The sequence below is a fragment of the Aquila chrysaetos genome, chromosome 22, assembly GCF_900496995.4.
Source record: "Aquila chrysaetos chrysaetos chromosome 22, bAquChr1.4, whole genome shotgun sequence".
Lineage (NCBI taxonomy): Eukaryota > Metazoa > Chordata > Aves > Accipitriformes > Accipitridae > Aquila > Aquila chrysaetos.
The window spans coordinates 20,800,001-20,810,495 of record NC_044025.1 but is presented as its reverse complement, the minus strand read 5'-3'; the positions used below and the strand labels follow the sequence as shown (position 1 = coordinate 20,810,495).

The following is a 10,495-nucleotide window of genomic DNA, read 5'->3' as shown; positions in this document are numbered from 1 at the left end:
AGGGAGAGAGGGAGGCAGCACGCATCGCCTGGCCGAGCAGAGCGGCGTGATGGACAGAGCTGGACCCCCAAGAAAGCCAGGCTTGGGTCGTCTCTGCTCCCAGGCTCCTTTCTAGATGGTTTCTTCCATTCTGAAATCTTGTTATGGAAAAAAGGATGGTGACAAAGTAGCAGGAAGGGAAAAGCAACACAACCATCTCGCGGGCTCTGAAAGGTTGCAGATGCCTTTCTGTCCGAAGGAAAAGGCCGGTGCACGGACACTGTGCTTCGGTATTAGCTCCAAGCAACATCGTGCAGGAAAAACATCACCCTCCGCTCATGTCCACGTTGCCGCGCTGGATAACTCCAACTCTTTCACCATTTCAGGCTTCAACTTTCTGTGCATAACATGTCGTTTATATTGTGTTAAGCCCATCTAGACAGCAAGCAATTTCCTCATGCTTAACAGCCCCCCTGTCCCTCCCTGACATCCGCCGCACGCAGCTAAGCCCGGCCGATTAACACTGTCTCCACCAAAGAGCAGAGGAAGGTCCCCACAGCTCTTAAACGCCATCCGCTCCTCCAGCCTGCCCAGGCAATTAGTCCTATAGGCTCTGGGGCTGTGTTTCTATAACATACCTTCTTCCCTCTTAATGCGTTACACACCTTAATTTATTTTGTGCACGTGCTGTGGATACCAGCGTGTGCACCACAGCTTCATGGATCATCCTGCTCCCCCAGCCAGGGGCTGCTCCGACCCATTGCTCCGAACCCTTCAAAGCCTTCTTTTCTACTTCCACACTGAACAGCAGGTTTTAGCCCTCACTTTTTTTACATCAGTAAAATACTTTTTCTGGTTGCACCTCATGGCTCGCTTCCCCGCTGCCCGCATACCGAGGGCCCCGGTGCCCAGCGCTGCCCACCGCAGGCTCCCGCACCCCACAGCTCCAGCCCCACTGCCCACCTCTTCCAGCAAACCTCCCCCTGCGACCAACCCAGAAATGACACCCCCAAAAAAGAGTTAAAAGCCACCCTGGAGAGTTGCTTCTGCCCCACTCTGGTGCCTCAGCATCATCCAAAAGCAACGAGGCAGCACACAATAACTCTGTCGGCAGCACCGAGGTTCTGCACAGACAAACGATGCGACAGCAACAGCACTGTCCACCCCTGGCCTCTCCAGGATTTTCACCCAAAGCCATTTTCATTCACAAGCACGAATTCAATTTTCTTTCCCCAAGCTGCCAGCGCTGAACCCCCAGCCCGGGCTGCCTCCGGCTCGCACGGAGGGGTCCGCTGCCGCGCAGGTCCCGTCCCCCCGGCACGGTCCTCGTCCCACCCCAGGGGCGCAGGTACCCAGAGCAGCCCTGCTCAAATGAGGCCAGCTTGACAACAAGAAAACCGAGCTTTCTTGCAGTGCTTTTCAGGGACAGGAGGGAGCGAGCAGCCCGCACAAGAGAGTGTTGCTCAGATTTAATTAAGCCTGTTTAGAAACTCTTGCTGTCTCACTGGTGCCATTTCCATGCGTCCGGCAGCTCCAGGCAAAGCTGGCATTTATCTATGGGGCCAACACAAACTGCCACCGGGACGCAACCCTTTAACTCTGACAAATCTGCAAATAAGTAAGTGTCAAAAGGAAGAAGAAAAGAAGAAAGAGAGGGACCCAGAGGAAGGAATCTGCACAGGGAACAACTCCATCTGGGCTTGGCATCGGCGTGTGCTCACCACATCACTGCTAAAAGGGACGATGGGTTCTGGCCAGCAGCAAAGCTGCTGGCTCCAGCCCCGCAGGGATTAGGCCAGTTAAAACGCCGAGGGCTGCAGGCAATTCTCAGCTGAAATGGGGGCCACACAGCTCGCTGCCAGGGATTCCTGAAAAAAATAAAATAGGTGGGCGCTTCCCTGCCCCGGCCGGGGGGCTGCGACTAGCATCACCTCTGGTTTCTGTCCTGGGAAACCATTGCTTCCTGCCTGCCCTTCATTTATCCCACATGTTTATTTTCTATATGGTTTGTCCTGAAATATGTCAGTATGCGACTTTCTAGGCTTTCCCATCCTGCTGGGGTAAACCCAACATATGTGGGATGACAGCAGCCATCGCTGCTATTATTGGGCTCTGGCTTCTGCCAGCTCTGCAGAGGCTTTATGGGGATCGGGGGGGGGGGGGGGGTTTGTTTGTTGGCTTTTTTTTTTTCTTTTTTAAATTTTTTTTTTTTTTTTAACTAAACTGGTGCTTTTAACACTTGCTATCTTCAGTCTTTTCAAAAGTTTGAAATGAAAAAAAGCTCTGCTCAGATCTACTTTTCCATGTTTTCATGAAAATAAGAGAATCGCTCAGGATGCCCTGGGTGATTGCTGGGGTGCGCCAATGGAGCAGTAACTGAAGGTCCTATTCTGCAGGGTGTAACCGTGTTCACCAGCACCCTAATTCTGTGTGTTTTGGGACAGAGTGTTTACACGCACAGCTTAATCCAGAAAGAGGCATTTTTCTACCCACCAGCTGGTTTTGCCTGTGTTCTGCAGTGCCTTTGTAGGACATTTCGGAGGAAGCATGAGCCAGCGTTTGGCATCCCAGTCCAGGACTTTGGAGAAAAGCCCATCCATGACCCACCACAGGGGTTCAGCATAATCATGGGACAGACGCTCCAACGCTGTGAACTGGAGAAGTTTTCCTCTCCCTGTCGCAGGGAGGGATAAGGACAAAACACCGGCACTGAAACACTTCCACAGTGCAGAGGTCCCGCAGTTCGAGTTAAGGTCAGTTGGCTCTATTTTTCCCCCAATACTTTGGATCCAAACTAAGCACGGGTTGTTTCACATGAGAAGCTCCTTTGCTGGTGACCTCATGGAAGGTCAGTGACTCCAAAGCACCGTTACTTTTTCAGAAGGACCCTGTGGTTTTGCCTGCCGTCGTTCCACCTCCCGGGGGGCACAGCCTGCTGCCGGCTCGGCTGCAGCGGTGGGCAGTGACCACAGCTCCCCGGGTGCCAGGGCACACTGCCCAGGACAGTGCCTGCCCCTCTGCCTGCCCAGGAGGTGACAGCAGGATGCTCGGCCCCAGCTGGAGCGGTGCTGAGCCACCATCACCGCCACGACCATCCCCCAGCCCGAGGATCAAGAGTGAGAATTAAAAGAAAAAAAAAAAAAAACTCTTTGAAATCAGTTTTAAGTAAACAAAAAATTGATCTCACAAGCTTCAGTAACCACAAGCATAAATTTGGGTTTGGCTGGGTTCTGTGTTTTGCTTGGGTCCTTCTGCATCACATATGAAGCCTATTTTAAGATGATTTGCTTGAGCAGTTCAGCATATCACCAGGGCTAACATGCACTCCACAGTCACCTAGGAACCACTGCTGTCCCCATGGCCACCAGCTCCCCTGGAGCGGTAAGAGGCAGAGCTGGCCTGAAGCGCAAACAAAGTCCCTTATTCCTTGGGCTCCTACTACCACGGGCAAGTTCTGGCATGAGCTAGTTCAGCATCCCCAGGAAATGAAAAGTGCAGAGAGGTAAAAGCATGCCCTTTCCAGAAAAAAAAAAAAAAAAAAGGAAAAAAGAGAAAAGGGGGGGAAAAAAAAAAAAGGAAGAAGTAGTAATTCTATACCCTCATTTTATTCCAGTGAACGGCACAGTATTCAGACAGCAGACTGGAGGAAGTCTTGGATCACACCAGGAAAAACACCATGCTTATGAGTGTTAGTCCAGTTCCCTTCTGCCTCTGCACCAAGCAGCAGTCACCGTTCATCCCTCACACAGAGCAAAGGCACTAAAAGAGGCCCAAACTGTGTCGGGGAGATACAGAGCTGCGGTTTTCACCTGGCCCGTGTTTGAAACGGGGCTCAGCACCAGCGAGCTGTGGATCTAAACCTCGCCAGGGCTCAAGGAAGGGGAGGATTGTCCAGCCGGATATTGGCTCGGCTCCACTTACCCTTACGAATAACAAAAATAAAATAAAAGAAAGCCAAGTCATTCTCGCTTGTTGAGTAATTGCCCCCAAATCAGGCATCTGCACCGTCAGCAGGCATAAAAGCATAAAGAGGAGGGGAAATGAGGGTTTCCAGTGTCTGACTGGAGATTGGCCTGGGCAGCTGGAAGAACATTAAGATATATCCTAAATTTCAGAGAGAAAAAAGGGGAAAAAGAGAAAAGAAAGCTAACTAAAGAAGCAGGATGTCTTGCTTGTCCCCCTGATGTGCACGGAAGCCTGTCAACCACACAACCCAACAAATGGCTCAGGATAAAAGCAAGGAAAACCACCATTCACTGTCCACGGGTGTGCTGAGGCTGTCTCTCCCCACGCCGTCCCCGGGAGCTCTGTCCCTCCTGCAACGGTACCCGGCCACCGCTTTGCAAGGCGAGGGGAGAGGAAACTGCGGAGGAGGACAGCAAGCAGACAAATTGCTAAATGAAAAGGCAAAGGAGACACTGGAGAAAATGCTGTTTTCTCTGAGGCTGGGGCACAGCAGCAGCCGGGAATCCCAGAGCTTCAGCTCGAGGCTCTTTGTACAGCAACAGCAAAAAGTCGGGTTTATGCAATGCTTCCTGAGCATTTCCACATTCAATTTTGCAGCCCTCCAGGCAAGATTCCTGCCAAATCACAGGCCTTGGCTCACATGTGAATATCACAAAAACAGAAAAAATGCACGAAGGGCTATCTTTTCTAGCAAAGCATTTCTTGTTTCTGCTTGGAGAAGCTCTGGAGGTTATTTGCAGCCTTTAACTGAGAAGTGCCCGACACGGCACAGGCAGTGGAGGAGGAAGCGGGAGCTGCCCAGAAATGATACTTTACACTTGCAGATGCTTTTATCCCTGTTTCTCTGAGCACTTCACAGGAGATAGCAGGATGTTATTATCACTCGCTATTTACTTGGAAGCTGAGGCATAGTTTAGAGTGAACTCTTTTGGTGTTAAGACTCAGTACTCTGGAGGCTTATTTGGGAAGAGGGGTACCGGATGAATAGCCCTCCTATAGCTGCGCTCTCTGCTGTAGGCACAACGGGGGAAAGCAGACTGCCTGGCGATTCCTGGCAGGATGCAGGGAGGTTGGAGCTGTGGAAAGGTGGATTGCACCCCCAACTTTGCACAGGCTCCCTCCCCCGAAAACGCTCCTGTCTAGAATTGCACAGCGAGGTTAAAAGGAAGGAGAGGAGAGCATGGGGAAGTTTTCATTTGTTACCAGATTTTGCAGATGTTTAAGGCTACTTTTACCAAAGGTTTTACGTTTTGCAGAAACTTCTATACAAACCCTGATGCAAGGCAAAATGAAATCCCTAATGATGCCTGCAGTATGGATAAGTAAGAAAATACCCGTTACTTTGACTTCTTATTTCTGAACCGTAAAACCTTTCAGAGACAACCTAGTGAGCCACAATTATTTAACGCTGTGGATCTGCACATGGGCTTCCACGTGAATGCATTCACCTACGCTCAATACCTGCTGACTTCGGCTATCCTTACACACAGCAAAGGATATAATTATGCCAGCTTACAAACAGCTCCCCAGATTCCTGCCTCCAGACACCGCTGCTTGTGGTGCTCATTTGTGCCACCAGGAACAATTAGCAATACACTGGCAAGGAAAATTACACTTTTGAGGGACCTGAAACCATCTCACACTAGTAAAAACCGCACTTGCAGATGAAACGCGCATTCAGGTGCGAACTGCCAAGCTCCTTCCCCATCCCTACTCTGGACGGTACCTCCAGGGGATGGCTGCATTTGCACGTCACGAGTTTTCTAATGTCCCTTCAGCCCATCAAGGGATGGATGGGACGTTAGAGCTGGGGCACCTCTTCCTCAGAACCACGTGCTTCCACTCAGCCTGTCTCTTCTGCTGCCGCTGGAAATGTTCTCGGCTATACTGAGCGTGCCACTTTTTTTTATCCACAGCTGAACAAGGCTGGCAGGGGTCCCCGGATGCCTGTCCTTGCCCCAAGACAAGCAGTCATGGCAGCCCGTCACCTCCCAAGGGCGAGGGGACAGAGGCACAGCTCACAGCTCACCGAGGCGGCTGCACGTTCGCATCGCCCCGACCGTGCGAGCTCAGCTGCACCGGGACGAAAACCAGAGTGTGCCAGAGCCCTGCCTGACAAGTGTTAGAAAAACTACAAAGCTGCACAGAAAAACCTTTAACTACTGCGCTTTCCTGAGAGATAAGGGCCCGGAGGCGGCGTTCCTTGGCCGGGAGACTGAGTGCTTGTGAGCTTCCAGCCAGACCGAAACCAGGGACCCGCTGAAAGCCTGGCCGCTGAAACCTCCTCCGTTTCACCGGCTCTGTCATCGGGTCTGATAACAGACATCGCCTTCCTCTGTTGCCCTCAGCACTCACATACTCAAAACATTTAAAACACTCCCGTATTCAAAATGACTCCTTTACCTGCTGGCAAAGCATCCTGCTGCTGTCACTGCCGGAGCAGGGAGGCAGAGTAATTAGCTCACCCACGGAGAGAGGAGGTCGAGCCTTGCTGGGAGCAGGACCACTGCCCTGCGCTGAGCTCTGGGGGGCCTGGGAGCGATGCCGAGGACATTGGATGGAGCCCGCTGCAGAATCATGGATCCAGCACAGAGCAGCGCAGACTGCTATGAAAAAGAATTATTAATTACGCTTGTTGGGGCTGACACATCACTGGTGTGGCTTAAGGCCATATACAGCTGTGGCTTTACCTACCCTGAAAAAAATCACCAAACCAAATTCACTCCCATATAACACTGACAGCTCATGCCCAAGTATTTATCATTTGAAGAATGGCTGTTGTTATAATTCAAAACTAGGGTGCTGTACAATAAAAAAAAAAACAAAAAAACACAAAAAAAAACCCCACTAACTGGCATGATTGTAGGTTGGCTTTATTTATTCATTCACCATGAGTGAATTATTCAGTTTTCCAGAATCCCAACACAGAAACCCTTCCCACTGCCTACGCTGAGATGTACGGTACGTGCTTTTAGTGGTTTAGCAGCTGTGCATCCTGTCTGTCCTTCCTGACAACCATGAGTCCAAAGGCACCACGGTTAGAGAGCTTTAAGTACATTTGCACTTCTGTGGAAAATTAAATAGAAATATATATTTATATTTGTCGTACATTCAGGGAGGCTGATTTTTCAAAATCTTACAGTGCTTGGAACAAGCAACAATTATAATCAGGAAGTCAGCAGAGTGCGGTACTCCCATCTTTTTATGGAATAGAAGTCCCATTTCTATCATTATAGGGATATATCTGATATTAAACTCAAGATACCTGAATATAGGAAAAAAATCAGGATTCTACAAAGAAAATTTCATACCGTTACTGTCAGATATGATTTGGGGGAAGATTTTCACATTTCAACACAGAGAGAAAAAGTATTTCTAGCTGCTATCACAACATGATCTGGAATTTCTGTGAAAAACAATCTGCCTGAACTGCTGAAGCATGTAGAGAAGAGCAAGTGGAGACGCCAGGGCCATGACAGCACTTCACCTACCGAAAGGACAGGTCTAGCACATGTGTGTGCATCACCTTTCACAGAAACTGGATCTCTTACCCACACAACAGCAACTTCAAACCCCTTGCATTCTTTGCGCATCCCTGGATGGAAAGAATAATGCAAATTAGCCATTAGCCAAGATTATTAGGCATCAGTGAGATTCTGCACCTTGCTGCTGGAGCATAAAACCTGCCGTTGCCATTGTCAGCACTTTGGCTAAGGAAGCCTGGGGATGGCCCAAGGAGGTTTCATAAGATGGGTGATAAGGGATTATATCTAGACGTTTAATTTTTTTATGAGTTTTTATGCTTTTGCCCTTTTTATTCAAATCTGATAGATCTTAATCACTCTACCAGCAGCATTCATACTGCTGTGGAGGAGCAGCATCTCCACTGGCAGATGCACCGGGACACAAGAAGCAAAGCCCTCATCCCCAGGGCTTGCCTTTCCCCATTTCCCAAGCGAAGCGACTCCACGCAGCAGCCTGCGAATGACTTACTCGACAGCACACAGTAGCCTTAACCACCTGCTGCAAACGGAAAATGAAAACGCCAGGGAGAAAAGGCAAATTTTATTGTGTCTGGAGAACTGCGGCTCCGTGAAGCAGAAGTATTTAAATAGACAAGAATCTTTTGTCCAGGAAACTGAGCACTAATAATAACATTTCGGCTTCCTGCACAGAAGGCTTCTTCCCCAGCTGCTTTCCACGGTCTCTGCCTCCTCCCATCCTCCCGGCGCTGCCCCAGACCTTGTCCCCCCGCCTCTCCTGTCAGGCTACAAAACACCCCATGATTTTCCAGGCTGCCTTCACCCCATTCTCCAGCTTTCCCTCTGCCACCAAACATTTGGATTTTCTATTCGATTCCCTGCTTTGTTTTCTCCTCCAGGCTGTCTTGGCAAACACACACAAAAAAGACAAAGCCTCTCCTCTCCAGCTCTAGTGCCCACTGCCACAGCACCCCCACAGTCCCCCAATCCTTACTGGGAGAGCCTGGTCCCGCTCATACAGACATCCCGCTCGGAGGACACGGGGCCAGGTGCCAGCGCAGGCTGATCCCAGAGTCACCACCGGCATCTTCTCCCAAATGCCCACAGCTTCCCCAAGCTCGGGGGAGTTTTAACAGGGACGAAGGAGGACACAGCTCAATGTCCCATCTCCCCATCAACTTTCCAAACCCTGGCCAAAGCATGGAGGTGTTCCAGCTATCCTGAGAGCTGCAAATCATTTATTTATTCATTCATTTTGTATGGGCAAGCTTCCTGAGTCAACCCTAAAAAAAAAACACACACCAAAAAAACCTAAACCACCCCACCCCAGGACACCAGCCCCATATGTGTGTGTCGAGATTCACTGCTGTGGGAGCAGACAGGCACTTTCTGTAGCCGGGTACCTCATCAAGGGAAGACAGGAAATTTTCTGGAGTAAAGACAATGCCCTAAATTGTTCCTGCCAGCACAGAACAATGCGCTCGAGGAGCCAGCAGCCATCGTCTGTGAGAACAAAATTGGTGGTCCCCATCAGGCCCCGCTGGAATAGCGGTCCCCGTCACCGCAGCCGGCGTTACCCCCCGGTCTCGGGAGCCGAGGGCTGGGCGAGGAGGAGAGCGGGCTGGGGGCTCCCGCCAGGACCATCCCCACCACAACACAGCCCCTCTTAGGGCAAAAATAAACTGAAAAAAGAGATTAAGCGGCCAGAAACACGAGCTTTTGGAAATCAAGTATTACCTCGAGGAATCGTAGGGCTGAGCGAGTTGTGTCTAGCGTGGAAATGAGCTGGGTTAAAGCAGGGAGTTTGCGGCTGCTCGGAGATCGCAGCTCAAATCCTTCGATGCCCTGCTGCTGTTGGGGGGACCCGAGGGAACCACGTCTTTATAAGGTGACAAATTTGAATACCAATGTGCTTGGTAACAAGAGGAATAGAAAAAAAAGTAAAAATAAAGGGTTTAAGGAAAACGTATCTTGTTCCCACCCTAAAGAAGCTGAAGAGGCAGGACGATTTTTACCCATAGCCCAACATATTTACTGGAATCAATTTAAGAACAGAAAATTCACAGGTAGAAAAAATACCGCTCAATCAAGACTCAAGTGTCCTGACACTGTTGGTGCAAAGTCTTCGCTGGTTCTACTAAAGCAAATTGAATTTACTGTTGTTTTGGTCATTTGACTTCAATACGGCCACGATCCTGCTCTGCATCCCAAAGCCAGCTTTACAAGCAGAAGATGGATGCTGGGTCAGGAACGCTTGCAAGACATGTCCATGTGCTACGGGCATAATACTAATGAAAATATATAAATTAGGGTTCATATTTCCATACTCAAAGCCTAAAGAAGTTGGATCCCAAGTGGCAGTTTCAATTAAATAGTAGCTCAGCACAGCTTGGAATATTATAAAAATCCCAGAAAGTAATATATAATTATGCATCTACAAAGCACCATTTAGACTGATGACTCAAAGTATTCTATTGATTTGAAATATATTGTCCGAACGCATTTTACATATGTATGTATGTAATACTTGTTAGTTTAATAAATGTGTGGAGAAAACATGGAAATGTGTATCTGCTTTTAGAAACAAATGGCTCAATCACTGATCCATTAATTTGCATAAGAAAAGTGAAGCAAAGGCTTCACTCATTTTATTTTATTCTTATGCAAGTAATGATTTAGAAAATGTACATTATCATCAACACTATAATCACAGTCCCAAGTCTATAATCCCACGAAGGAAGTTTGCACTGCACATAAACTAAGTCTACTGGGGGCTGTTGAAGCTTAAGTTCCTTAAGTATTATTTTTAAGTTCCTCTCCATCAAGGATATTATGAGTAATAAGAGTAGCTGCAATTGTGGCTTTTTAGAGAGTGTTCTTCCCAGCTTGTTCTAGAAAGGCTATTTTAAAGGTCGCACTGCTGAGCTTGTGGTGCGGTGCCTTGGCTAGCTGGTATAAAGTAAGTGCATTTTAGTTGGCATCTGGTTGAGACTATATTTTCATTTGTAAAAATTGAAAAATTCTTGGAAGAACTCCACAGCCTACAAAAAATGTTCTTCTTGAAAACT

At 48.7% G+C, this 10,495-nt stretch overlaps 2 long non-coding RNA genes across 2 annotated transcripts in view; both read right to left on the bottom strand.

Annotated features, from left to right (window-relative positions):
- Window positions 1-6,352: 6,352 nt before the first annotated feature.
- LOC115334057 lies at window positions 6,353-7,814 on the bottom strand. Its single transcript, XR_003921023.2, has 3 exons — window positions 7,433-7,814; window positions 6,592-6,597; window positions 6,353-6,548 (listed from the first exon to the last, which is right to left on the bottom strand). It is a non-coding gene; the product is annotated as an uncharacterized LOC115334057 (long non-coding RNA).
- Window positions 7,815-9,182: 1,368 nt separating this feature from the next.
- The window catches only part of LOC115334055, a 41,502-nt gene continuing 40,189 nt past the window's right edge, over window positions 9,183-10,495 (bottom strand). Inside the window, exon 5 of the long non-coding RNA XR_003921021.1 lies at window positions 9,183-9,278. This is a non-coding gene — a long non-coding RNA (uncharacterized LOC115334055). The remainder of the gene's footprint in view (window positions 9,279-10,495) is intronic.